Below are 4,535 nucleotides of genomic sequence, written 5' to 3'. Positions count from 1 at the left end.
CCGATGGACAGGCGGAGCCACGGGGTAGCGTAATGACACAAATGACGTAACAGGGAGGGGCGTGGCTGTAGGCGGAGAGCAAGGACGTACCTTACTGTGAAGGCGCGCCCCTTCCGTGGGGCGTAGCTTTGTCCCTCACAGAGACGTCACAAGGCTGATCCCGCTGGAAGGAGGGTTGGACCTAGGCGGAAGGCAGGGGCGCGGCCAAGTTGGCGCGCAAGCGCGCGACTGCTGCAGAAGCTCGGAGCGACCTAACCGGAGGCGCCGTTAGGAAGCGAGGCCGGAGCGGGGGCGGTGACTGCGTAACGTGAATAAGCGAAATGACGTAATCGGCGTGAGGGGCGTGCCTAACCGCATAGGGGCGGGGCCAAGATGGCCGCGCGCAGAATCCTCTCGTTACAGTAGCGAGTGCAGGGGTTTGCGCTCAGAGAAAGGTTCGGGTAAGTTTCCACGGGTTGTGGAGCGTGGGCAGCAAGAGGGCATAGCTTGCTAGAGAGCACGGGGACCCTTCCACGTATAGGACCACGCTCTGCGATGCGTCCCGGAGTCGGGACAGCTGTTGACTTCGCTAGGATGGCCACATTCCAGCAGGACTTCTGAATAATAGTGGGGAGGAAGCAGGAAATCTTCTCTTTCCTACTCTAATCCTGTCCCTCCACGCTGAATATCACTGGACAGCTACACCTCTTGGCGTCTGTACATTTAAAAAGTAGAACAGCTGTCCCAAAGAATTTGGGAGCTGTGGGGGTTGCAGTTCCAGAAACCCAGGGGCCTCAAGCTGGACTCATTCAGACCTGCATTGTTGATCTTTCGCCTGGGAGGGTGCTATGGAGAGATTCACAGCCACCCCCAGGGCGGAAGGTCAATAGTATAGCTGTGTTATTTGGACAGCTCTGAGCCTTCTCTACTTCTCAATTCTTTCTTCTTTTCTGTTTCTTTTGTACCCCGTCCCGGGAGCTGGAGGGGAAGAACCTACAAAATACAAACTTTGTTGGTGCCTGTGATCCTTTGTGGCATGAGTTAAAAGCTGCTGCTCTGAGGCTACTGCAATCTTGTTTTAATAAGTGTAATTCCCCTCGTTCAATTTTGCTGAGAAAAGCTTGAGAAACATGGGGAGATAACGAAGTTGTGTACACTTTAATTTGGGTAGGATTTATTCTTTGTCAGCAAAAACCACGTTGCTTTCTGCTTTCCCTTCTTCCTTTACTTACAATCTGGCCAGTTCCACTTTGCAATTTAAAAATCTTGCAATTTAATTTAAAATTGTTGGAATATGAAGAAAAGTCAGAAATCTCTGATGGAAAGCTGCCGCATACCCGACCCATAATCTGCCCCTGAACATCTCTCATAAAGGTTACTGTACCGAGCCTGCCTTGGCATCTACAGTGAACCAAATTCACCCCACCCACCCTCCCTCCCTTCCCGGCCCTGGTAAAGAGCTACACTGTTCTTGAATATTTTGGAAATGAAAACCTTCAGCTTTCTAGGGCTCTCCTCCTTTACTCAGAAATTGTAAACTCATTACCAGGACTGAAATTCACCTAAAGGCCAAAATGGGACAAGGGCTCCATTCCAGTGCCTGTGTATACATACCATGCAAAAGGCTAGCACCACTCACAGCTCAAACAGTAAAAGTTGTGAATTGTGGCTGAAGATGAATATTGGGACATTCCAATGGAAAGAGGGAGGTACATTTCACTTATCAGCAAACAGCCTGCTCATTTGTCTTGTATCTGCTTTCATTCGATACGTTTATAACATTCTAAATTGTCAATTTAGATGCAGTTTCAGTACTGGGGATTGTTTTTAGCTAGTCACCAGGTATCTGATTTTAATTAGCATTCTATTACGATTAGCATTCTATGACAGTGAAATGTCAGTCGTTTTAATGTTTTCTCATTTATTGTTCTTTAGCTATCCAAACATAAAGAGCTACAAAAATTGGAGTATACCATTCCATCAACTAAGCATAAGGTAATATTTGTTTTGTAAATCACTTGAAATATGTTTATGTTTCAATCTCAGACTAGGAACTGCAAGGCCCTTTTTGTTGGGAGATGTCATTCACCTCAGTGGATTCCGCTGGTGGGCACTGGCCACTCTGGTTTTGCTGCCATGCCACTGAGCACTCCGGGACTTGGGAACATAATGGGGTCCCCTCCTCTGCTCCTGACACCTGCTCCTTCTCAGTCCTTGTGGTGACCCTCAGAGCAGCCTCCTTAACTCTAGCTACCCTCCCTCAGGCAGGAGGCAGAGAAAAGTTGGGCTCAAATTTGGTTTGTCCACCTTTAAAGAACACTTACCTGTATCCTTCAGGACAGGTGGCTTTGTCCAGCCCCAAGATCCACTGTTCAATATTCTGAATACCAAAGGGGCCGCTCCCTGGAAGTCCATATACTCTCTTAACTCTTTCCCTCTCCCTTCCCCTCCATCTCCTCCTTTTTCCTTCCCTCTCTCTCCCTCCCTTTGGAGTCCAGGATCCTGGCTCCTCCTAACTTGCATTGCATTGTACAAAGGGAGAGGACTCTATTAGACTCTTGGAAAAGGAGCCACCTTATTTATGCACCAGCCACCACGTAATGCCTCCCGACCACCCACTAGAAACTCACTAGAATGGAGGGAGGACATGCGCTCTGCAGTGTTCCCACCAAGGAGTGTTACAAATACACAGTTGATCCCAGGAACGAGGCCTGGCCCTGATTTGGCCCTGAGGTGCTCAGAGGGCCCAAGGAGCCCCTCTGGACCACTGCTTGTCCCCAGACACTGCTAGCATCATTGCCTCGTCATCTGCTTCCTGGGTGGTTTTAACCATGACATGATAGCTCCGTGACCCCTTCCCTTGGCCAGGATGCCCTGGTGGAATTTGGGTCATTCGACCCTGCCTGCCTGATGCCCACCTGCCCAGATTACTGGAACTACTCAGGATCCCTGACGACCCCACCACTCTCTGAGTCTGTCACCTGGATCATTAAGAAGCAGCCTGTAGCCCTGGCTGGTGTGGCTCAGTGGAATGAGCACCAGCCTACAAACCAAAGAGTCGCTGGTTTGATTCCCAGTCAAAGCACAAACGTGGGTTGCAGGCCAGGTCCCCAGTTGAGGGAGCACGAGAGGCAACCACACATTGAGGTTTCTCTCCCTCTTTCTCCTTCCTTTCCCCTCTGTCTAAAAAAAATAAATAAATAAAATCTTTTTTAAAAAGCAGTATGATGAGGTGCGTTCTTTCCATTTTCCCTCATGGATATTCTAGTCTGCCCCATCAGAACAAGGCTAGGTAGGCTCAGACTTTGGAATCAGTTTTTAGCATCATATAATGCTTTCTTGCATTGCCTCCCAGCCAATGTAAGAAAGGCAAAAGGAGTTCAGACCACTCTGGTTTGAGACCCCAGACACTGAGAGAATGAGTCAAAGCCCAGGGCGCCAGCTGACTGCCTTCAAGCCATCTAGAGAAAGGGGTGATCGTTTCCCTTGGGCCCAGGCCTGGGCCTCTGCTCCTGGTGCAACAGGGTCCAGAGGAGGACACTGCCACCACCCTCCCTGAGCCTTCCCTGTCTGCCACCCACCTTGATGCAAGGATGCCACTAGCCCAGGCCACACAGTCACAGCCTTAGTCTGAGGTCACCACTGTGTCCTGTTAGACAAGGTCCTGAGTCTCCAACCCACAGTTCTTAGGCCCTGGAGAGCCTTGCTCTAGCCCTGCATGAGTCACAGACACCAGGAGGCCACCTCCCAAGGCGCCCACTGGCAGGTCTGCCGAGCCCCAGACCCTCCCCCACCCTCAGCTGGCAGCTCCCACGTGCAGAATCACTGCTATGATCAAACTGTTGCCTGCCTCCCATCCACCCCTGTCCCTGCCTTTTCCCAGAGCATGCTCCTCAGGGAGGCGTCTTTCCCCCATTGGCCCACTTTGTATACCTATGAGTGTGTTCTTAATTTAAACAATTATAGGCATTGTTATTATCATGAAGATTCTCATAGTCTTTCTTTAAAGATACATACAATAGGATTTCTTCCACACTACAGTTTCTCCACCTTGGCACTGTTAACATTTGGGGCCAGATAAGTGTTGTTTGTTGGGTGCTGTCCTCTGCATTGCAGGAATTTAACAGAACCGGTCTCTAACCTCAGGGTGCCAGCAGCATATCCACCTTGTGAAAATAATGCCATTGCCAAATATTCCATGGGGTGGAGGTGGAGGCTTGGGGGGAGGGGTGTGTGTGTGTATGTGTGTGGGGGGGGGTCCAAAAAAAAAAACAATCACCCTGGTGAGAACGACTGGGGGACAGTGACCTCTACTGGCAGGAACAGTCAAGCTTGGTCTCCAAAAATGTGTGATTTTAAAACACATCAAAGATTCAGAGATGAACAACATGAAGTGGTGCATGCTTGGAAAATATTTACCCAATTTTGTGGAATGAATTATTCATGGTCTTGCCATTATTAATAATCAAACAGTGTAAAGTTTTTCCTAAATGAGCTACTCATTTAAGCTCTCCAGGTTGGCAAAAGTTGAAAATGTTAAATAACAACAAATGCTG

At 49.1% G+C, this 4,535-nt stretch overlaps 2 long non-coding RNA genes across 2 annotated transcripts in view; one reads left to right on the top strand and one right to left on the bottom strand.

Moving 5' to 3' along the window:
- LOC123480698 (uncharacterized) overlaps positions 1–366 on the bottom strand; it is a 9,749-nt gene extending 9,383 nt beyond the window's left edge. The window contains exon 1 of the long non-coding RNA XR_006656787.2: positions 91–366. This is a non-coding gene — a long non-coding RNA (uncharacterized lncRNA). The remainder of the gene's footprint in view (positions 1–90) is intronic.
- LOC128779968 (uncharacterized) lies at positions 361–3,176 on the top strand. The gene is made up of 3 exons (XR_008425990.1): positions 361–440; positions 1,915–1,974; positions 2,848–3,176. It is a non-coding gene; the product is annotated as an uncharacterized lncRNA (long non-coding RNA).
- Positions 3,177–4,535: the final 1,359 nt, after the last annotated feature.

Source organism: Desmodus rotundus, chromosome X (assembly GCF_022682495.2).
Source record: "Desmodus rotundus isolate HL8 chromosome X, HLdesRot8A.1, whole genome shotgun sequence".
Classification (NCBI taxonomy): Eukaryota; Metazoa; Chordata; class Mammalia; order Chiroptera; family Phyllostomidae; genus Desmodus; species Desmodus rotundus.
This window is presented reverse-complemented; position numbering and strand designations above follow the sequence as displayed.